At 41.4% G+C, this 25,061-nt stretch overlaps 1 protein-coding gene across 4 annotated transcripts in view; it reads left to right on the top strand.

Annotated features, from left to right (window-relative positions):
* Positions 1-21,828, top strand: part of LOC133090803 (chondroitin sulfate proteoglycan 4-like) — a 34,970-nt gene extending 13,142 nt beyond the window's left edge. For 2 of the 4 annotated variants that reach the window (XM_061189255.1, XM_061189256.1), the window contains 2 exons: positions 13,550-13,708; positions 19,885-21,651. The gene's annotated coding sequence lies outside the window, so the exon portion shown is untranslated. Of the gene's footprint in view, positions 1-13,549; positions 13,709-14,223; positions 14,297-19,884; positions 21,652-21,801 lie in introns of those variants that run through there. The other 2 variants (XM_061189257.1, XM_061189258.1) reach the window with 2 other exon arrangements.
* The last annotated feature ends 3,233 nt before the right edge of the window (positions 21,829-25,061 follow it).

Below are 25,061 nucleotides of genomic sequence, written 5' to 3'. Positions count from 1 at the left end.
GGGAGAAGACTCAAATCAATAGAATTAGAAATGAAAAAGGAGAATTAACAATTGACACTGCAGAAATACCAAGGATCATGCTGGGCATATACAAGCAACTATATGCCAATAAAATGGACAACCTGGAAGAAATGGACAAATTCTTAGAAAAGTACAACCTCCTGAGACTGAACCAGGAAGAAATAGAAAACATGAACAGACCAAACACAAACACTGAAATTGAAACTGTGATTAAAAATCTTCCAACAAACAAAAGCCCAGGACCAGATGATTCCACAGGCGAATTCTAGCGAACATTTAGAGAAGAGCTAACACCTATCCTTCTCAAACTCTTCCAAAATATAGCACTGGGAGGAACACTCCCAAACTCATTCTATGAGGTGACCATCACCCTGATACCAAAACCAGACAAAGATGTCACAAAAAAAGAAAATTACCGGCCAATATCACTGATGAACATAGATGCAAAAATCCTCAACAAAATACTAGCAAACAGAATCCAACAGCACATTAAAAGGATCATACACCATGATCAAGTGGGGTTTATACCAGGAATGCAAGGAGTCTTCAATATATGCAAATCAATCAATATGATACACCATATTAAAAAACTGAAGGATAAAAACCATATGATCATCTCAATAGATGAGGAAAAATCTTTTGACAAAATTCAACACCCATTTATGATAAAAACCCTCCAGAAAGTAGGCATAGAGGGAATTTACCTCAACATAATATATGACAAACCCACAGACAACATCATTCTCAGTGGTGAAAAGCTGAAACTATTTCCTCTAAGATCAAGAACAAGACAAGGGTGCCCACTCTCACGACTATTATTCAACATAGTTTTGGATGTTTTAGCCACGGCAGTCAGAGAAGAAAAAGAAATAAAAGGAATCCAAATTGGAAAAGAAGAAGTAAACCTGTCACTGTTTGCAGATGACATGATACTATACATAGAAAATCCTAAAGATGCCACCAGAAAACTGCTAGAGCTAATCAATGAATTCGGTAAAGTAGCAGGATACAAAATTAATGCACAGAAATCTCTTACATTCCTATACAGTAACAATGAAAAATCAGAAAGAGAAATTAAGGAAACACTCTCATTTACCACTGCAACTAAAAGAATAAAATACCTAGGAATAAACTTACCTAAGGAGGCAAAAGACTTGTATTCAGAAAACTATAAGACACTGATGAAAGAAATCAAAAATGATACAAACAAATTGAAAGATATACCATGTTCTCGGATTGGAAGAATCAACATTGTGAAAATGACTCTACTACCCAAAGCAATCTACAGATTCAGTGCAATCCCTATCAAATTACCACTGGCATTTTTCACAGAACTAGAACAAACAATTTTACAATTTGTATGGAAACACAAAAGACCTTGAATAGCCAAAGCAATCTTGAGAAAGAAAAATGGAGCTGGAGGAATCAGACTCCCTTACTTCAGACTATACTACAAAGCTGCAGTAATCAAGACAGTATGGTACTGGCGCAAAAACAGAAATATAGATCAATGGAACAGGATCGAAAGCCCAGAGATAAACCCACACTCATATGGTCACCTTCTCTTTGACAAAGGAGGCAAGAATATACAATGGAGAAAAGACAGCCTTTTCAATAAGTGGTGCTGGGAAAACTGGACAGCTACATGTAAAAGAATGAAATTAGAACACTTCCTAACACCATACACAAAAATAAACTCAAAATGGATTAAAGACCTAAATGTAAGGTCTGACACTATAAAAGTCTTAGAGGAAAACACAGGCACAGCACTATATGACATAAATCACAGCAAGATCTTTTTTGACCCACCTCCTAGAGTAATGGAAATAAAATCAAAAATAAACAAATTGGACCTAATGAAACTTAAAAGCTTTTGCACAGCAAAGGAAACCATAAACAAGATGAAAGGACAACCCTCAGAATGGGAGAAAATATTTGCAAATGAAGCAACTGACAAAAGATTAATCTCCAAAATATACGAGCAGCTCATGCAGCTCAATATCAAAAAACAAACAACCCAATCCAAAAATGGGCGGAAGACTTAAATAGACTTTTCTCCAAAGAAGACATACAGATTGCCAACAAACACATGAAAGGATGCTCAACATCACTAATCATTAGAGAAATGCAAATCAAAACCACAATGAGGTATCACCTCACACCTATCAGAATGGCCATCACCTAAAAATCTACAAACAATAAATGCTTGAGAGGGTGTGGAGAAAAGGGAACCCTCCTGCACTGTTGGTGGGAATGTAAATTGATACAGCCACTATGGAGAACAGTATGGAGGTTCCTTAAAAAACTAAAAATAGAACTACCATATGACCCAGCAATCCCACTACTGGGCATATATCCTGAGAAAACCATAATTTAAAATACGGAGAGGGCAAGATGGCAGAAGAGTAAGACGCGGAGATCACCTTCCTTCCCACAGATACAGTAGAAATACATCTACACGTGGAACTGCCCCTACAGAACACCCACTGAACGCTGGCAGAAGACGTCAGACCTCCCAAAAGGCAAGAAAATCACCATGTACTTGGGTAGGGCAAAAGAAAAAAGAAATAACAGAGACAAAAGAATAGGGACGGGACCTGCACCAGTGGGAGGGAGCTGTGAAGGAGGAAAGGTTTCCACACACTAGGAAGCCCCTTCGTGGGCAGAGACTGCGGGTGGCAGAGGGGGGAAGCTTCAGAGCCACGGAGGAGAGCGCAGCCACAGGGGTGCGGAGGGCAAAGCGGAGAGATTCCCGCACAGAGGATCGGCGCCGAGCAGCACTCACCAGCCTGAGAGGCTTGTCTGCTCAGCCGCTGGGGCGGGCGGGGACTGGGAGCTGAGGCTCGGGCTTCGGTCGGATCGCAGGGAGAGGACTGGGGTTGGTGGCGTGAACACAGCCTGAAGGGGCTAGCGCACCACAGCTAGCCGGGAGGGAGCCCGACAAAAAGCCTGCAGCTGCCGAAGAGGCAAGAGACTTTTTCTAGCCTCTTTGTTTCGCGGCGCGCAAGGAGAGGGGATTCAGAGCGCCGCTTAAAAGAACTCCAGAGATGGGCGCGAGCCGCGGCTATCAGCGCGGACCCCAGAGGCGGGCATGAGACGCTAAGGCTGCTGCTGCCGCCACCAAAAAGCCTGTGTGCGAGCACAGGTCACTCTCCACACCGCCCCTCCCAGGAGCCAGTGCAGCCCGCCACGGCCAGGCTCCCGTGATCCAGGGACAACTTACCCGGGAGAGCGCACGGCGCACTTCAGGCTGCTGCAACGTCACGCCGGCTTCTGCCGCCGCAGGCTCGCCCCGCCTCCTCCATACCGCTCCCTCCCCCCCGGCCTGACTGAGCCAGAGCCCCCAAATCAGCTGCTCCTTTAACCTGTTCTGTCTGGGCAGGGAACAGACACCCTCAGGGGACCTACATGCAGAGGCGGGTCCAAATCCAAAGCTGAACCCCCGGAGCTGTACGAACAAAGAAGAGAAAGGGAAATCTCTCCCAGCAGCCTCAGAAGCAGCGGATTAAAGCTCCACAAACAACTTGATGTGCCTGCATCTGTTGAATACCTGAATAGACAACGAATCATCCCAAATTTAGGAGGTGGACTTTGGGAGCAGGATATATTAATTTTTCCCCTTCTCCTTTTTTTGTGAGTGTATATGTGTATGCTTCTGGGTGAGATTTTGTCTGTATAGCTTTGCTCTCACCATTAGTCCTAGGGTTAGGCCTGTCCTTTTTTTTTTTTTTTTTTTTTAACTTAAAAAGTTTTTTTCTTTTCTCTTTTCCCTAATAAATGTTTTCTCCTTATTTTCTATTTTTAAAAAATTAAAAAAAAATTTTTAGTAAGTTTTTTCATATTTTTTATTTTAAAAAATTAAAAAAATTTTTTTCTTAATAAATTTTTTTCTTAATAATTTTTTTTCTTATTTTTTATTATAATAGCTTTATTTTATTTTATTTTATTTTATCCTCTTCTTTCTTTCTTTCTATTTTTTCTCCCTTTTATTCTGAGCCATGTGGATGAAAGGCTCTTGGTGCTCCAGCCAGGCATCAGGGCTGTGCCTCTGAGGTGGGAGAGCCAACTTCAGGACACTGGTCCACAAGAGACCTCCCAGCTCCACGTAATACCAAATGGCAAAAATCTCTCAGAGATCTCCATCTCAACATCAAGACCCAGCTTCATTCAACGACCAGCAAGCTACAGTGCTGGACACCCTCTGCCAAACAACTAGCAAGACAGGAACACAGCCCCATCCATTAACAGAGAGGCTGCCTAAAATCATAATAAGGCCACAGACACCCCAAAACACACCACCAGACGTGGACGTGCCCACCAGAAAGACAAGATCCAGCCTCATCCACCAGAACACAGGCACTAGTTCCCTCCACCAGGAAACCTACACAACCCACTGAACCAACCTTAGCCACTGGGGACAGATACCAAAAACAACGGGAACTACGAACCTGCAGCCTGTGAAAAAGAGACCCCAAACACAGTAAGATAAGCAAAATGAGATGACAGAAAAACACACAGCAGATGAAGGAGCAGGGTCAAAACACACCAGACCTAACAAATGAAGAGGAAATAGGTAGTCTACCTGAAAAAGAATTCAGAATAATGATAGTAAGGATGATCCAAAATCTTGGAAATAGAATAGACAAAATGCAAGAAACATTTAACAAGGACGTAGAAGAACTAAAGAGGAACCAAGCAACAAAGAAAAGCACAATAAATGAAATTAAAAATACTCTAGATGGGATCAATAGCAGAATAACTGAGGCAGAAGAACGGATAAGTGACCTGGAAGATAAAATGGTGGAAATAACTACTGCAGAGCAGAATAAAGAAAAAAGAATGAAAAGAACTGAGGACAGTCTCAGAGACCTCTGGAACAACATTAAATGCACCAACATTCGAATTGTAGGGGTCCCAGAAGAAGAAGAGAAAAAGAAAGGGACTGAGAAAATATTTGAAGAGATTATAGTTGAAAACTTCCCTAATATGGGAAAGGAAATAGTTAATCAAGTCCTGGAAGCACAGAGAGTCCCATACAGGATAAATCCAAGGAGAAACACACCAAGACACATATTAATCAAACTATCAAAAATTAAATACAAAGAAAACATATTAAAAGCAGCAAGGGAAAAACAACAAATAACACACAAGGGCATCCCCATAAGGTTAACAGCTGATCTTTCAGCAGAAACTCTGCAAGCCAGAAGGGAGTGGCAGGATATACTTAAAGTGATGAAGGAGAAAAACCTACAACCAAGATTACTCTACCCAGCAAGGATCTCATTCAGATTTGATGGAGAAATTAAAACCTTTACAGACAAGCAAAAGCTGAGAGAATTCAGCACCACCAAACCAGCTTTACAACAAATGCTAAAGGAACTTCTCTAGGCAAGAAACACAAGAGAAGGAAAACACCTACAACAACAAACCCAAAACATTTAAGAAAATGGGAATAGGAACATACATGTCGATAATTACCTTAAATGTAAATGGATTAAATGCCCCCACCAAAAGACACAGACTGGCTGAATGGATACAAAAACAAGACCCATATATATGCTGTCTACAAGAGACCCACTTCAGACCTAGAGACACATACAGACTGAAAGTGAGGGGATGGAAAAAGATATTCCATGCAAATGGAAATCAAAAGAAAGCAGGAGTAGCAATTCTCATATCAGACAAAATAGACTTTAAAATAAAGACTATTACAAGAGACAAAGAAGGACACTATATAATGATCAAGGGATCGATCCAAGAGGAAGGTATAACAATTGTAGTTAGTTATGCACCCAACATAGGAGCACCTCAATACATAAGGCAAATACTAACAGCCATAAAAGGGGAAATCAACAGTAACACAATCATAGTAGGGGACTTTAACACCCCACTTTCACCAATGGACAGATCATCCAAAATGAAAATAAATAAGGAAACACAAGCTTTAAATGATACATTAAACAAGATGGACTTAATTGATATTTATAGGACATTCCACCCAAAAACAACAGAATACACATTTTTCTCAAGTGCTCATGGAACATCCTCCAGGATAGATCATATCTTGGGTCACAAATCAAGCCTTGGTAAATCTTAAAAAATTGAAATCGTATCAAGTATCTTTTCCGACCACAACGCTATGAGACTAGATATCAATTACAGGAAAAGATCTGTAAAAAATACAAACACATGGAGGCTACACAATACACTACTTAATAACGAAGTGATCACTGAAGAAATCAAAGGGGAAATCAAAAAATACCTAGAAACAAATGACAATGAAAACACGATGACCCAAAACCTATGGGATGCAGCAAAAGCAGTTCTAAGAGGGAAGTTTATAGCAATACAAGCCTACATCAAGAAACAGGAAACATCTCGAATAAACAACCTAACCTTGCACCTAAAGCAATTAGAGAAAGAAGAACAAAAAACCCCAAAGCTAGCAGAAGGAAAGAAATCATAAAGATCAAATCAGAAATAAATGAAAAAGATATGAAGGAAACAATAGCAAAAATCAATGAAACTAAAAGCTGGTTCTTTGAGAAGATAAACAAAATTGATAAACCATTAGCCAGACTCATCAAGAGAAAAAGGGAGAAGACTCAAATCAATAGAATTAGAAATGAAAAAGGAGAAGTAACCACTGACACTGCAGAAATACAAACGATCATGAGAGATTACTACAAGCAACTCTATGCCAATAAAATGGACAACCTGGAAGAAATGGACAGATTCTTAGAAATGCACAACCTGCCGAGACTGAACCAGGAAGAAATAGAAAATATGAACACACCAATCACAAGCACTGAAATTGAAACTGTGATTAAAAATCTTCCAACAAACAAAAGCCCAGGACCAGATGGCTTCACAGGCGAATTCTATCAAACATTTAGAGAAGAGCTAACACCTATCCTTCTCAAACTCTTCCAAAATATTGCAGAGGGAGGAACACTCCCCAACTCCTTCTACGAGGCCACCATCACCCTGATACCAAAACCAGACAAAGATGTCAGAAAGAAAGAAAACTACAGGCCAATATCACTGATGAACATAGATGCAAAAATCCTCAACAAAATACTAGCAAACAGAATCCAACAGCACATTAAAAGGATTATACACCATGATCAAGTGGGGTTTATTCCAGGAATGCAAGGATTCTTCAATATACACAAATCAATCAACGTGATACATCATATTAACAAATTGAAGGAGAAAAACCATATGATCATCTCAATAGATGCAGAGAAAGCTTTTGACAAAATTCAACACCCATTTATGATAAAAGCCCTGCAGAACGTAGGCATAGAGAGAACTTTCCTCAACATAATAAAGGCCATATGTGACAAACCCACAGCCAACATCGTTCTCAATGGTGAAAAACTGAAACCATTTCCACTAAGATCAGGAACAAGACAAGGTTGCCCACTCTCACCACTATTATTCAACATAGTTTTGGAAGTGTTAGCCACAGCAATCAGAGAAGAAAGAGAAATAAAAGGAATCCAAATCGGAAAAGAAGAAGTAAAGCTGTCACTGCTTGCAGATGACATGATACTATACATAGAGAATCCTAAAGATGCTACCAGAAAACTACTAGAGCTAATCAATGAATTTGGTAAAGTAGCAGGATACAAAATTAATGCACAGAAATCTCTGGCATTCCTATATACTAATGATGAAAAATCTGAAAGTGAAATTAAGAAAACACTCCCGTTTACCACTGCAACAAAAAGAATAAAATATCTAGGAATAAACCTACCTAAGGAGACAAAAGACCTGTATGCAGAAAATTATAGGACACTGATGAAAGAAATTAAAGATGATACAAATAGATGGAGAGATATACCATGTTCTTGGATTGGAAGAATCAACATTGTGAAAATGACTCTGCTACCCGAAGCAATCTACAGATTCAATGCAATCCCTATCAAACTACCACTGGCATTTTTCACAGAACTAGAACAAAAAATTTCACAATTTGTATGGAAACACAAAAGACCCCGAATAGCCAAAGCAATCTTGAGAACGAAAAATGGAGCTGGAGGAATCAGGCTCCCTGACTTCAGACTATATTACAAAGCTACAGTAATCAAGACAGTTTGGTACTGGCACAAAAACAGAAATATAGATCAATGGAACAGGATAGAAAGCCCAGACATAAACCCACGCACATATGGTCACCTTATCTTTGATAAAGGAGGCAAGCATGTACAGTGGAGAAAAGACAGCCTCTTCAATAAGTGGTGCTGGGAAAATTGGACAGATACATGTAAAAGTATGAAATTAGAACACTCCCTGACACCATACACAAAAATAAACTCAAAATGGATTAAAGACCTAAGTGTAAGGCCAGACACTATCAAACTCTTAGAGGAAAACATAGGCAGAACACTCTATGACATAAATCACAGCAAGATCCTTTTTGACCCAGCTCCTAGAGAAATGGAAATAAAAACACAAATAAACAAATGGGACCTAATGAAACTTAAAAGCTTTTGCACAGCAAAGGAAACCATAAACAAGACCAAAAGACAACCCTCAGAATGGGAGAAAATATTTGCAAATGAAGCAACTGACAAAGGATTAATCCCCAAGATTTACAAGCAGCTCATGCAGCTCAATAACAAAAAAACAAACAACCCAATCCAAAAATGGGCAGAAGACCTAAATAGACATTTCTCCAAAGAAGAGATACAGATTGCCAACAGACACATGAAAGAATGCTCAACATCATTAATCATTAGAGAAATGCAAATCAAAACTACAATGAGATATCATCTCACACCGGTCAGAATGGCCATCATCAAAAAATCTAGAAACAATAAATGCTGGAGAGGGTGTGGAGAAAAGGGAACACTCTTGCACTGTTGGTGGGAATGTAAATTGATACAGCCACTATGGAGAACAGTATGGAAGTTCCTTAAAAAACTAAAAATAGAACTACCATACGACCCAGCAATCCCACTACTGGGCATATACCCTGAGAAAACCATAATTCAGAAAGAGTCATGTACCAAAATATTCATTGCAGCTCTATTTACAATAGCCAGGACATGGAAGCAACCTAGGTGTCCATCATCGGATGAATGGATAAAGAAGATGTGGCACATATATACAATGGAATATTACTCAGCCATAAAAAGAAATGAAATGGAGGTGTTTGTAATGAGGTGGATGGAGTTAGAGTCTGTCATACAGAGTGAAGTAAGTCAGAAAGAGAAAAAGAAATACAGTATGCTAACACATATATATGGAATCTAAGGGAAAAAAAAAAGGTCATGAAGAACCTAGTGGCAAGATGGGAATAAAGACACAGACCTACTAGAGAATGGACTTGAGGATATGGGGAGGGGGAGGGGTGAGATGTGACAGGGTGAGAGAGTGTCATGGACATATATACACTACCAAACGTAAAATAGATAGCTAGTGGGAAGCAACCACATAGCACAGGGAGATCAGCTCGGTGCTTTGTGACCACCTAGAGGGGTGGGATAGGGAGGGTGGGAGGGAGGGAGATGCAAGAGGGAAGAGATATGGGAACATATGTATATGTATAACTGATTCACTTTGTTATAAAGCAGAAAGTAACACACCATTGTAAAGCAATTATACTTCAATAAAGATGTTTAAAAAAAATAAATAAAATAAAATAAAATAAAATAAAATAAAATACATGTACCACAATATTCATTGCAGCACTATTTTCAATAGCCAGGACATGGAAGCAACCTAAATGTCCATCGACAGATGAAAGGATAAAGAAGATATGGCAATATATACAATGGAATATTACTCAGCCATAAAAAGGAACGAAATTGAGTTATTTGTAATGAGGTGGATGGACCTAGAGTCTGTCATACAGAGTGAAGTAAGTCAGAAAGAAAAAACAAATACCGTATGCTAATGTACATATATGGAATCTAAAAAAACGGTACTGATGAAACTAGTTGCAGGACAGGAATAAAGATGCAGACATAGAGAACGGACTTGAGGACACAGGGAATGAAGGGGGGGAAGCTGGGACAAAGTGAGAGAGTAGTATGCACATATATACACTACCAAATGTAAAATGGATGGCTAGTGGGAAGCTGTTGCATAGCACAGGGAGATCAGCTTGATGCTTTGTGATGACCTAGAAGGGTGGGATAGGGTGGGTGGGAGGGAGGCTCAAGAGGGAGGGGATGGGGATATATGTATACCTATAGCTGATTCACTTTGTTGTACAGCAGAAACTAACACAACACTGTAAAGCAATTATACTCCAATAAAGATATTTATAAAAAGAAAAAGATTGGTTTGCCTATTTTGGGCTTCTTTAATTTTCATATGAACTTTAAAATCAGCTTGTCAATTTCTGCAAAGAATGCAGCAAAGATTTTGATAGAGATCTCATTGAATCTATAGATAAATTTGGGGACTATTACGTCTTAACAAGTCTTCTGATCCATGAACATAGGATGTCTTTCCACTTATTTAGGTCTTTTAAAATTTCTTCAACAAAGTTTTGTTGTTTTCAACATAGAAGTCTTGCACTTCCTTGGTTCAATTTATTCCTAAGTATTTTATTCTTTTTGAAGCTGTTGTAAATAAAATTGTTTTCTTAATTTTCATTTTTGTTTCTTAATTTTGTAGTGTACAGAAATACAACTGATTTTTGTATGTTGCTTTTGTAACCTGCAACTTTGCTGAACTCTTTTAATTTTAATTGTTTCTCAGTGACTTCCTTAGGATCTTCTACATAAGACATTATTTCACTTGCAAATGCAGATGATTTTTTCTTTTCCAATCTATTTTCCTTTTATTTCATCTTCTTGCCTAATTACCCTTACTATAACTTCCAGTAAAATGTTGAATATGAGTGGTGAGAGTGGACTTCCTTGACTTGTTCTTGATCTTAGGGAGAAAGTTTCACTCTCTTGCCATTAAGTATATTGCTAGCTATAGGGTTTTTGTAGATGCCCTTTATCAGGTTGAGGAAGTCCCCTTCTATTCCTAGTTTGTTAAATGTTTTTATCATGAAGGGACATTGAGTTTTGTCAGATGTTTTCCTGTGTCTATTGAGATGATCATGTGATTTTTGTCCTTTATTCTATTGATATAGTGTATTACATTAATTGATTTTTAGATATTTAACCAACCAATCCCACTTGGTCATGGTATATAATCCTTTATATATATAATCCAATATATATATATATATATATATATCTATATATATATATATATATAGATATATATATATATATATATTTCTGTGTTTATTTTGTCAGTATTTTGGAGGATTTTTGCATTCTATTGGTATTAGTACTCTTGCTATAAGCCTCTCATTTCAGGGGCATGAGCTCAAAAAGAAGAATGTGTATTGAATAGACATCAAACAATTTTTATCTAGGAAGGTTTGTTTTATTGTGGAATAAAAATAGAATGTATTTGGGCATTTAAAATGTTTGAGTCTGTAAGGGAGAAGCTGAAATATTTGTCTTGCTTTAGTGCACAGATCACATTTGGAAAGGTAACTGGTATTTGAGTAGACCTCTGGGACAGGAGTAACCACCAGAACAATGCTGGAGAAGTTGACCATATACTTTTCTACACTAGGGGGCTGTGTCTGCTTCTGCCCCTTCCCCAGCTCACCCCACATGATTGTTGAAGGTTAGGATGTTCTAGCAAGCTGGGAGAGCCAGGAGGAAGGCAACCTTTGTTTGCTTTGAGGATGGATTCAAGATCACAGGATACTAAAATGGAACATTCAGTTGAAACACCAAGACAATCAATATCACAGTTCAAAGTAAAGGGCTTCACCACAATAAAATCTTTTCAAAAGAAGTGATAGAAAACAGGCTAGATGACTCTTAAACTCTTCCTTGGTATTTTGGGTGGAAAATAGTCAGAGGTTGGAAATGGGTGAAGAAGAATTTGAGAGAAAGCTGTTCTTTTGCCATGAGTTCTACACAACCTTTACCTTCAAAGGAAGATCTAGGAGTATCTGAACTTTCAAGCTTACGGAAAGGAGCTTCAAGGGACCTACTTAGAGAGCTTAATATATGTCTCCTGCATCTGAGGAGCACAGAATAAACTAAAGGGTGAGAGAGAGACCTACTAGTTGCCTTCATGGTGGTTAAAAGGAGAGATACAAGATTTCCAGAGACGTCAGGCCATTGAGTGAGTACAGTTAGTCCCGGACTTATCATAGTTTGACTTACGAGTTTTAGACTTGATAATGGTGCAAAAGTGATACTCATTCAGTAGAAACCATACTTCTGATTTTGAATTTTGATCTTTTCCCAGGTCAGCAATATGTGGTAGATATTCTCTCATGAGGCTGGGCAGTGGCAGCGAGCTGCAGCTCCCAGTCGGCCATGTGATCACAAGGGTAAACAACCAATATGCATATAACCATCCTGTACCCATACAACCATTCTGCTTTTCACTTTCAGTACAGTATTCAATAAATTACATGATTTCAATGCTTTAATATAAGATAGGCTTCGTGTTAGGTGATTTTGTCCAACTGCAGGCTAACGTAAGTGTTCTGAGCACATTTAAGGTAAGCTAGGCTAAACTATGATGTTCCATAGGTTAAATGCATTTTCGACTTACAATATTTTCAACTTATGATGGATTTTTCAGGATGTAACCCCATCGTAAGTCGAGGAAGATTGGCACATGAGTGTTTCTTGTGGACCAGATGTGGATCCAGAGAGCAAGCTGGCATGTGGTTATCTTGTTTGAGACAGTGGTCTAGAGAGGCATGGAGACCTAAGACCTGAGTGGAGGGAAACTGGATTTCTAGGGAATGAGGAGAAAAGGAAGTGACCAGTCAGAAAAGAGTTGCATTTGCCCTTCAAGAAATTGCAGATGAGAAATCTCTAAGATCTCTGAAGAACCATGTCACAGCCCATGAAAAAAGTCAACTTTAAACATGTGGGGGAATAAGATCACAAATTCTAAACTTTATGACAGTACCAGGGAAGTAGAAACTTTTCTGCTCCCCTGGCCTACTCACCCTGACTGTACTTCAGCTCTTGAGGGGTTGAAACCATAAAAGCCAGAGGAAGGACTGAGAGGAGACAGACTCTCCTTCCTTGACTTCAGACCCAAACTGTAGGAGGGGGAGAAGCCACAACTTAAAAGCAAATTTGAAATTTTCACTATTACATAAGGCTAGACATTTTAATGCTAATCTGAAATTGTGATTTATGACTTGAAGTGACCCTAGAGTTGTGTGTATTACTCAAGAATGACCAGAAAATTCTTGAAGACTTCCCCTACCCTGGGCGTCAAACTCAGCAGACATGGCCCCTCAGAGCTGACAGTGGGGGGACAGTGGAAGACAAACATGAAGTTGTTTTCTGCTGACACTCTATGTACTGCCTGTTCAATATAGTGTTTGCATGAGAATGATGCCTTTCTATTTGTCAGAACCACACCATGGCCGCAGGGCTGAGTGCCAGATGCTATTGAGTTTTATTCCAAATTCGGTTTCACTATAATAATGCCTTCTCTATATTCTATTTCTTCCAAGGGGCCCTGTCTGACCACTCCAATTAGATGACCGTAATCACTGCAATGGATATATGTCCTTCTTTCTGGCCACCGAGCATTGGAACGTCCTTCCTATGTCTGGGAAATCTCCCATTTTACGAAGTAGAGCCCCCTCCAGGGACGGAAGCTGAAATGTCAGGTACTCAAGTCCCAACCTCCCTGCAGTGGTTGTACAAGCGTAGCCAGCAATGGGAGGAGGCAGGGGCTGTCCGGACTCCGTTCTGGTGACAGACAGTGGCAGCAGCAGCGAGAGAGAAGAGGGACTGGTGTTGTGGTGTGGTTGGAGGAGCCTGCGGTGTCTGTGCCCAGAGGGGGCCGCGGTGTCTTTGTTGGCCCAGTTCTGCCATGTGGGCTTGGCAACAGTTCCTGGCTCTGTAGCCACCACACCTGACTCTCCGGTGCTCCTGGAGATTCAATGAGCTTCTCAGTCAGCTTTTTCATTTTTTTTCTGAACTAATTATAGATTTACAAAAAAGCTACAGAGATAGTAGAGAGATATCCTCTCACCCAGCTTGTCCTAATGTTAACATCTTATATAACTATGGTACTTTTGTCAAAACTAAGACACTAGAGTTGGTATGACATTATTATCTAAACTACATACTTTATTTGGATTTCACCAACTTTTCCACTAAGATCTCTTTTCTCTTCCAGGATCCAAATCAGGATACCACTTTCCTTTTGGTTGTCATGTCTCCTGGGTCTCCTTTCATCTGTGACAGTTTCTTATAGTCTTTCCTCGTTTTCTAAGAGAACTGGTCAGTTATTTTATAAAATGTTCCTTAAGTTGGATTTATGTTTTCTCATTATTTGACTGGAATTACGGATTTGGGGGAAAAACACTACAGAGGTGAAGTGTCTCTTTCCTTCAAGTGTTAAATATCAGGGGGTTCATGATATCCACATGACTTATCACTGGTGATATTAACACTGATGGGCTCGTTAAAGTACTGTCTGTCAGGTTTCTCCACTGTGAAGCTACTATATTTCCTTTTCCATACTCTATTTGTTAGAAGGGAGTCACTAAGTCCAGCTCACACTTGGAGAAAGGGAAGGTAAGTTCCATCTGCTGGAGGGGGCATGTGTTCACATATTTGGAATTCTTCTGTAAGGAAGATTTGTCCTTTCTCCTTCATTTATGTATGTATGTATGTTTGTATGTATATACATATGTATGTATCTATCTATCTATCCAATTCTCAATCTAGCACAAGAAAAGGGCATTTGTTAGTAAAAATTCAGAGAGAAATCTTAGGACCCAATGGCAGGAAAAATAGCCAGCATGATAGGGTCTACAGAGATATTACACTGAGACAAGAGACCACATGGCGGAAACAAGAGAGATGCTTTCTGTGGCCTGCTCTATTCCCTTGGCAGTGGACTGGCTTCTGCTACAAGGTTCTTAGTTTTACTTTCCTCATGGTTTCAACTAACCAAAGCCTCTAGATGGCCTGACCCTCTCCTTTGCCTCCAGGCTACATGACTGTAGCGCCAGGGCATAACATCATCTGACTACAGTTGGGGGTGCCTGGCTCAAATTCTCAAGAGAAAATAACTCATTTTCTCAGCCTATCTTATAAATTCATTCTTCCTGGGCCAGGTGTCCACTTGAATTAAATTAGCTGCAGCCAGCAGTGGGATGGAATTACTTGGTAAAAATCATAATCATCTTGTCACCTCTTTGTAAGAGCTCTAAGGAGGAGTGAATTCTAAAATGGGAGTATGATGGGCTGGCACTGCAAAATGCCCCTACTTCACTTTCCTTTGGCTCTTCTTGGAATAAGGGTTCTACTACTAAAATAGCATGCAAGGTTGCATTCATTTCAAAGTCTACATATGGGCTCTTCTGCTTAATACACAGTGCTCTTCAGTGATCTTCTTTGCTCTCGAATATTTTGGAGTTTCTGCCTAAAATTTTGTGAAGCAGATAAAATAGAGCTGTTATTGAAGCATTGGTGGGGGCTTATCACATCACCTTCTCAGCCTCTCCGTCCTCTCCCCAGTGGCTGCCAAGGTCCCCTTCAGAATATGGTTTAAGAGAGGTAGACCAGATAAATGATTTACTTCTCTGGGCCTCAGTTTTCAAGTTGAAGGACAAAAAGTCACTGCTTTCATCTATCATTCTCCTCTATGAGACTATACTGCGGGGCCCTGGGAGATTCGGAGTCCCTGCCTCTAAAAACATCATAAAGATGAATCTGGGAGTATAACCTTCAGGGTCCAGGAGGCACAGCCAAACTAGGTCACTGAGAAGTGTTTAATAACGGACTCTAAGAGATGTGGGCAGGGTTCAGAAAAAATAAGTATGGCTCAGTACTCCCAGGGCTTGCAACCGCAGGGAGCCATCCCAACCCCTCAGGCAGAAAGGACAAAGGAAGGAGTGGTTCCTAGAGGTGGAGAGAGTGCTGTGTCGTTGTGAGAAGCAGCCAACCTTAGAGAGAGGAAGGGAGAGAGCTGGGGGAACGAATATTCCATCTCACCCTCCTCCCTTCTGACCTTCTGCCAGTGGCTGCCATCCACTGAACCCAATGGGAAGCCAGAGGGCCGGGTTGCCCTCGATTTAGACCATAGACAGCAGCCTCCCAGGACAGACAGCAGGGTGGAGAGGGTGGGGAATGGGTCTGCAGAAACACAAGGAAGGTATCCAGCACAAGACAGGCAGATGGTTTGTGGGTGAGCCCGGCCTAGCATCCCACTTTCCTGACTTGTATTATCATGCTCTTTCACCTCAAAACTCTGCTTTCTTCTCATTTTCTCCTGTCACTCTAGGCCAGCTGCTCCAAAGTTCTTCTCATATTACAGATGAAGGAGCAGCTTGGCTTTGCAAACTGTGAGGGCCCCACTTTGGCCTGCATTTTACACAGTCCAGTAATGAAAGACCTGGGCCTTCACTCCTGCTTTTCTTGGGTTTCCTCCCAGCTCTGGAGGCCAGAAATCTATCTTATGTCTCCTCCATCCTGACCTCTGATGGACTTCCTTCTAGATGGAGTGCTTTGCTGAGAAACCCCTCCTTATGAGCACAGGAAATGCCCCAATAATTTTTTTTGTGCAATGGAAAAAGAAGCCTCAAATTGCTTTCTGAGTAAGTGAGGTTTGCATTCTTCCTGGAAAGAGTTTTCTTCTCTGAGGCTGCTATTGCCACAGTCAATTGAAAACTAGGAAGCCGCTTTCAGTAATGCTTGCCTATGCTGTGGAATGTAATTGAAAACAACTGTTCTACTTCTACTGAAATGTGCAGGGAGTTGAAACCAACATTGGCAGATAATCAAGGAGGGGGTAGGGGCAGAATGGTTGGGAGGAGGGGAGGCGAAAATAGTGGTTGGGTCGGGGCAGGGGGAGAATAAAAGGTTTATTGGTTAGAAGGAAGGAAAATAATTGGAGGTTTCCATGTCGAACAAATTTCTGTCTGACCTGCCCTGATGGCAAAATAGACCGTGGACGAGAAAAGCTGGGTGACTTTTCAGAGTAACAACATAGTCTCAGATCCAGGCAGTAAGAAGGCGAATCCAGGAGAGGAACCCTAGTTTCTTTATAGCAAGTCAATTAGAGACAGGCATTGCCATGCACATTTTAAAGAGGAGAAGTGGAGGCTAGTTCACAGAGCTATGGGGATAGTTCATAGAAGATGCAGGGGATATCCTCCCAGCCTTAGAAGAAAAGATCCCATTACCTTTCCAGTTATCAGTCTCACTTCAACAAGGAAGGTAGAACACGCATCCCGACATAGCCTTTGCCTTTTGTTTCCTGCAGGCCCCACGTTCTCTGGCCTTAGATGTTTTTTCATTAATGATAATTCTGTTCCTAAGCAAATGGCCCACACCAAGTGCAGATGCCAGCGAAGCCTCTGCCAACTAGGTCCAGACCTGGAACAAATCCCCTCCTGAACAATGTCTCTCCCAGCCCTGCAGGGATGGGGCTGCGGGTCCCTGCAGGGGATCTGACACACTCTTCCAGTACCTTGAAGAATCCAGAGAATCTGGGGGTTAAATTCAAAAGACAGGGCTCTGAAAAGCCTTCCTTAAAAGAGAGAGAACATTTTCTCTATGATATCGGAGAGAGATCAGAGTTGATCACATGCAGAAGCATTAAAAAGGACATTTTAGGTAAAATTACTTCCTTGAGCTTTTATGGTTGTAACCTTAGGAATGAATGTGAACTGCCTTGAAGTCCTTCATGCTAAGCGTTTTGGCTGAGAGCCTGGGCCTCTAACAATAGTCTGGGCCACAGATAGGTTTTTGTGGGGGCATCCCCCCTTTTCTGGTCTCCCATAAGACTCCACAGTCCCAATTAATCCCCAAATGTGAACATTCCTCTTCTTGTGCAGTTTTTTGAGAGGCATGTGATAACTAACACTTAGAACAACGCCAGGCGTGTAGCAAGTACTTAATAAATGTCTTACATGTGCTAACTCATTTAACTCTCACACTCTATGAAGTAGATACTCTGATAGTACCTCATTTTTCTCATTTGTAAAATATAGATAAAGAGGGTGTGTAACTTGCTCAAGGTCATGTAACTAATGAGTGCTTATAGGGATGTTGAGATGTGCTGCTCAGATCCCTCTTCAGGGATGAAGGACATATACCTCCAACTGCTGAGAGTGTGGCTACAGACAGTCCTTAGCTCTCAGCCCTCTTTGGGAATGGCCTTGGCTGAAGAGAGCCATCAAGCCTAGGGTTATCCTCACTTCCCAGGGCAGCTCATATCCAGTGATTGATTGACAGAGAAGTACAAAGGCTTAGGCCCCTCAGTCCCTCTCAGGATAATTCTGAAGGTCCATCTCAGCTTCAGAATCCTGAAGGGTTGACTCAGGCCTTCACTGAGATTATATTGCAGCTTAACTTCTCCCTTAGCCCAATCGTACTTATTTCCTTTTCCTTCCATAGTAGTTGATCCCAGAAACATTCCCTAATAACTCTCCAATATTCTAAAACCCTTGACTCAGTCTGCTTTCTGGGGAACCCAAGCCATGACAGTGCTAGAGCTGCAATTTGAACTTGGGCTATCTGGCTCCACAGGCCATGCTCTTAGCCAATGCATTCTAATAACTCTCAAGAGAGATGTAATTGTTAAAGCTGGAAGGGGGCCTAAAGTCAGGTAGTACAACACCATAGTAGTGCCTAGAATTCAAAATACTATTTGAAAATATAATGTCTTGCCTATAGCAGATACTCTGTTTCTGTTCGTTAAGAGGGGGAGTATGGGGCTTCCCTGGTGGCGCAGTGGTTGAGAATCTGCCTGCCAATGCAGGGGACGCAGGTTCGAGCCCTGGTCTGGGAAGATCCCACATGCCTCGGAGCAACTCGGCCCGTGAGCCACAATTACTGAGCCTGCGCGTCTGGAGCCTGTGCTCCGCAACGAGAGGCCGCGATAGTGAGAGGCCCGCGCACCGCGATGAAGAGTGGCTCCCGCACCGCGATGAAGAGTGGCCCCCGCTTGCCACAACTAGAGAAAGCCCTCGCACAGAAACAAAGACCCAACACAGCCATACATACATACATACATAAAAAGAATGTAAGCAGACAAGAATAGCATTAAAAAAAAATTAAGAAAAAAAATTAAAAAAAAAAAGAGGGGGAGTATGGATGGTGTTTGGATTAGGAAATTAGGAGGATCCCCCATCCCTGCGTATGTTTTAATGATATGAATAGAGATTTGTTGCCCATCTTAGTAGAATTAAGATCCTCTGTGGTTTTTCACTGAGCCTCTAAGAGCATGAATTCAGTGAAAGTCAGGCTCCAGAGAATTGATAGCCTTGTAAATGACAGCAGGAGGGGCAGGCACTAGCAGAAGGGCAGAAGCCACCACAGCTTTCTCCATTAGGGCTTTCTATGTGTGGAATCCTTGGTGAACAGCTGAGAGATCATCCATGTACTGTCTTCAGAAGCCTCATAGAATTGTCTTTTTTTTTTTTTTAAGGTTTTTTTTTTCCCTTTCACCTGAATTCCTCTCCCCCTATTGATTTTTTTATTATTTTTATTTTTTAATTTTATGGCTGTGCTGGGTCTTCGTTTCTGTGCGAGGGCTTTTCTAGTTGTGGCAAGCGGGGGCCACTCTTCATCGCAGTGCGCGGGCCTCTCACTATCGCGGCCTCTCTTGTTGCGGAGCACAGGCTCCAGACGCGCAGGCTCAGTAATTGCGGCTCACGGGCCCAGTTGCTCCGCGGCATGTGGGATCTTCTCAGACCAGGGCTCGAACCCGTGTCCCCTGCATTGGCAAGCAGACTCTCAACCACTGCGCCACCAGGGAAGCCCAGAATTGTCTTTTTGATGTGGGAATAATGCTGGTCATGCAACCCCGCTTCATCTTCTACAGATGAGGACACTGAAGTATGGAGGAGCAGAGGGTTTGCCCAGCTAACCAGTGGCAGAAATGGCTCTGGAACACTGTACCTGGACTGGCCCTCAAGGGCTCTTTCTACTGCTCTGCTCTTCCATTTTGAGATTTCACGAAACATTTCCAGTATGATGAATGTGCTCGAGACAGTTGGTGCACAGTGGTTATTCCATGTGTTCCTCTAACACTCCCCAGATTCCTTTGAAGTTAGGTTGGAATCACGTGACCATCTGGCTTGAACTATGAGTAGAAGTGGAGTATGAGCCTCATCCAGGCTAGTGAGGTCAGGTCAGTGTTCCTTCTCCATCCTTCATGTGCTCTGCAAAGGAGAACTTGGAGATCAGGTGGAACATTCACCAAAGCTACAAGACAGAGGACGGCTTCCCAACTAACGTGAGACTTTACCTGAGCATGAAATAAACCACTGCTCTCTGAAGCCACTGATATTTCAAAAGTTTGAGCTTTGAGACAGCTAGAATCCACTACCGAGTCAATGCGCTTCTACTTCTGGGCCAGTTTGCCAGAACAAGACATAAGGAGCAAGGTTTGGCAACAGCAGCCTATCTTTTGGGAGAAGTCAATAGGAATGTGATCCTCATCATTTGGACACCTGTTGCTCAACTCAGACGCAGAAGGTCTGAGAGAAGGCAGGAGCTTCAAGGTTGAGAAAAGAAGACTAGTTGCTACTTGAGTGCACCTTCCTACTCCAGGAAATCAAATTTCCATGGATGTAGAGAAGGCTGAGTTAGGCAGCTCTGGTGTGTTCTTCTTCAGTTCTCTTTCTACAACTAGGGATGGGTTGTGGCCACATTACATTTTCAGCCTGAGCCCAGCTGCATCCCCTCTCACAAGTGCACTAGGAACTGGTAGGAGGAACTGAGCCAATGAGACTTCTCTATGAAACCTCTTCTCCAGACCCCACTTCATGCCCCCACCTGCAGTGGGCCTCTCAGGACCTGGCTCTGAACTGAGAACTCATACCCTTTTCCCCTGGTGGGCACAGCTGTGACTCCAAATGAACGCTTGAAATAAGACAGAGGAAAGGCAGGACATCCTCCCTGCTGGGCAGTTGGTTTCGTGGCTATAACTGGGTGACTTTTGGCTGTAGGACCTCAAATTAAAACATGGATTGCTGACTCCAATGTTGAATTCTGGCCAGCTGGCCTTGTAGATTTTTGCATTCCTGCCACTGAGCCTAGCACATCCACAGTGGTGAGGTCCATTGATGGAGAGCTAGGTTGCCTGTGCCTTTCTCCCTCCACAGATGGCATCTTATTTCAGAGTGACTCCCCCATGGATGATCACGGACACACACATCCCAGTGTCAACAGGTGCAAGGCCAGACTTTCATATCTTCATCTCACCTAGCTTTAGATAAGGCTGACTACTTAAGGTCATGGTTAGTGGTTTCACTGCATGCAGACTCTTCAGAGAACAGGACGTGATACAGCTGGAAGGGGATTCTGTGGTGGTTGATCATATAGATTACATGAGAAATTCCAATAACTGGGCTGACCTCTTCCATTTTTCACTAATAATGACACAGTCTTCACTTGGTTCTAGTAGATGTAATAATTAGCTAATAAATAATTAGCAAATCCAGCAAATGCCCAGCATTTTATGTATAAAACCAAGGAATTATTGTCACAAATACCTTGTTATTTTCCTGACATTTGTCTTTTTGAAAAATCTAATATGTTTTAATCATAAAGATTAAAGCAATACAATAGAAAGAGAAGGTCATTTTCTAGTCCTGAATCTCTAACAAGTAAATGAAGTTTAACATATATTCTTCCATGTTTTTATGCTAACATATATCTGCATATTTTTAAAAATATGAATAGAATCATACTACATATATTGCTCTGTAACTTTCATTTTTTATTTCATTTTAAGGTGTTGGGACATTTTTCCATGTCAACAGGATCTACCACATCTTTTTAAAAATCTACAGAGTGTTTTATTATGTGGATGGACCATGACACATTTACTTAACTCTCCATTGATAGACACTAGGTTATTGCCATTCACTTATTGTTATGACTAATACTACAATAAGCATCTTTATACAGTATATCTTTACACATCTGTCCTATAATTTCTTTAGGATAAACTGCTAGAATTAGAAATATTAGCTCAAAAGGCATGTACAGGAAAATTTTCAAATTGTTAATAGATTATCTTCCAGAAATGTTGCATCAGTTTATACTCCTAGCAACTAGTGTGAGAGTACCTATTTTGACACACCTTTAGATCACTGACTATTACCACTCCGATCACTCTGAGAGGTTTAAATAAATCTTGGTTTTAAAAATTTGCATTTCTTTGTTTATTATTGAATTTAAGCAATATCTTTTTGGATAATAGTGATTATCTGTATTTTATCTAATTGACTGTTTAATTTTTGTCCATTTTTCTTTTGTTTATATTTTCTGATAGATAAAAGCTCTGTATATTTTACAAATATTAAACCTTTGTGATATACATTGAAAATATTTTATAATACTTTTAATTATTTTCTCATATTGAAAGATTTGAGTTACAGTTTTATATACTTCTATAAAAGCAAAAGTCACAAAGTTAACCTTCTGCTTTAATGTTTCTGGCTTTGTGACATGCTTGGAAAAGCCTTTTCCACCTCAAGAGTATAAAACTATGTAAAAAGAAAAGAACTTACGAATATTGTCTTTAATCATATACAAAAATAAATTCCTCCAAAATGGAGTTAACTTATTTCTTTAGACAGTAGACAGCCAATCATTGCAATGCTACATATTGAAATGTGAAATATTACAGTTATTTTATAATTCATCTCTATGTTTTCTACTTAAAAACAAATTATACATGTGTGGATTTTAATTTAGACCCTATATTCTATTTCATTGATCTCTTTTTCCATACTTAATTCAAATCCAGAGTGTTTTAATTGCTGTGGCTTTAAAGTATGTTTTGATTTCTAGGAGGGCAGATTTCCACTCATTAATCTTCTTGTGCATTTACACCTCCAAATGAAAGTTTGACTCAATGTAGATTCCCTACACCAAAAAAAAAAAAAAAAAATTACTATTGGACTTTATTAGAATTGTGTTAAATTTATAAATTAATTTGGAAAGAATTGAAATTTATATGAATAGTCCTAAGCAGAAATGTAATATAGAAATTCATTTATTTAAATCCTTCATGTAATTCAATAAAGTTTTTTGTTTCATGGAAGTCTTAAGAAAATATAACTCTAGGGACTTCCCTGGTGGCGCAGTGGTTAAGAATCCGCCTGCCAGTGCAGGGGACATGGGTTCGATCCCTGGTCCTGGAAGATCTCACATGCTGCGGAGCAACTAAGCCCGTGCGCCACAACTACTGAGCCTGCACTCTAGAGCCCGTGAGCCACAACTACTGAGCCTGCCCGCCACAGCTACTGAAGACCAGGCACCTAGAGCATGGGCTCTGCCACAAGAGAAGCCACCGCAATGAGAAGCCCAGACACCACAAAGAAGACCCAACGTGGCCAAAAAACAAATAAATACATAGATAAATAAATAAAAAAGCACAGTTGCAAATTATTTCTGAAAAAAAAAAAGAAAATATAACTCTAAAAAGATCCCATTTACAATAGCATAAAACTATTGTTGGAACTTTGTAAAATACTTATAGTAATACCTAAACTATTTCTGATATATTAATAATTGATATTTAAATATTTTCTGCTAACTGAACATCTTCCTAAACTACCTCTTATTATATCTAATTGTTTTTGAGGCATAATCATATTGCAAATAATGACCAGGAGACCTTCAAGATGGCAGAGGAGTAAGACATGGAGATCACCTTCCTCCCCACAAATATATCAGAAATACATCTACATGCGGAACAACTCCTACAGAACACCTACTGAACGCTGGCAGAAGACCTCAGACTTCCCAAAAGGCAAGAAACTCCCCACGTACCTGGGTAGGACAAAAGGAAAAAGGAAAAACAGAGGCAAAAGAATAGGGACAGGACCTGCACCTTGGGGAGGGAGCTGTGAAGGAGGAAAGGTTTCCACACACTAGGAAGTCCCTTCGTGGGTGGAGACGGGGGTTGGGGGGGTGGAGGGGGGAAACTTCGGAGCCACGGAGGAGAGCGCAGCAACAGGGGTGCGGAGGGCAAAACGGAGAGATTCCCGCACAGAGGATCGGCGCCGACCAGCACTCACCAGCCCAAGAGGCTTGTCTGCTCGCCCGCCGGGACGGGCGGGGGCTGGGAGCTGAGGCTCGGGCTTCAGTCAGATCCCAGGGAGAGGACTGGGGTTGGCTGCATGAACACAGCCTGAAGGGGGCTAGTGCGCCACGGCTAGCCGGGAGGGAGTCCAGGTAAAGGTCTGGATCTGCCTAAGAGGCAAGGGACCATTGTTTCGGGGTGCACAAGGAGAGGGGATTCAGAGCGCCGTTTTAAGGAGCTCCAGAGACGGGCACGAGCCGCGACTATCAGCGCGGACCCCAGAGACGGGCATGAGACGCTAAGGCTGCTGCCGCCACCAAGAAGCCTGTGTGCGAGCACAGGTCACTCTCCACACCGCCCCTCCCGGGAGCCTGTGCAGCCCGCCACGGCCAGGCTCCCGTGATCCGGGGACAACTTCCCCGGGAGAACGCACGGCGCGCCTCAGGCTGCTGCAACGTCATGCCGGCCTCTGCCGCCACAGGCTCGCCCCGCATCCGTACTCCTCCCTCCCCCTGGCCTGAGTGAGCCAGAGCCCCCGAAGCAGCTGCTCCTTTAACCCCGTTCTGTCTGGGCGGGGAACAGACGCCCTCAGGCGACCTACACGCAGAGGTGGGTCCAAATCCAAAGCTGAACCCCAGGAGCTGTGCAAACAAAGAAGAGAAAGGGAAATCTCTCCCAGCGGCCTCAGGAGCAGTGGATTAAATCTCTATGATCAACTTGATGTACTCTGCATCTGTGGAATACCTGACTAGACAATGAATAATCCCAAAATTGAGGCAGTGGACTTTGGGAGCAGCTGTAGACTTGGGGTTTGCTGTATGCGACTGACTGGTTTCTGGTTTTATGTTTATCTTAGTTTAGTATTTACAGTTTATTATCATTGGTAGATTCGTTTATTGATTTGGTTGCTCTCTTCCTTTTATTTATATATAGATATATATATATTTTTTCCTTTTTCT

The sequence above is a fragment of the Eubalaena glacialis genome, chromosome 4, assembly GCF_028564815.1.
Source record: "Eubalaena glacialis isolate mEubGla1 chromosome 4, mEubGla1.1.hap2.+ XY, whole genome shotgun sequence".
Taxonomy (NCBI): Eukaryota; Metazoa; Chordata; class Mammalia; order Artiodactyla; family Balaenidae; genus Eubalaena; species Eubalaena glacialis.
This window is presented reverse-complemented; position numbering and strand designations above follow the sequence as displayed.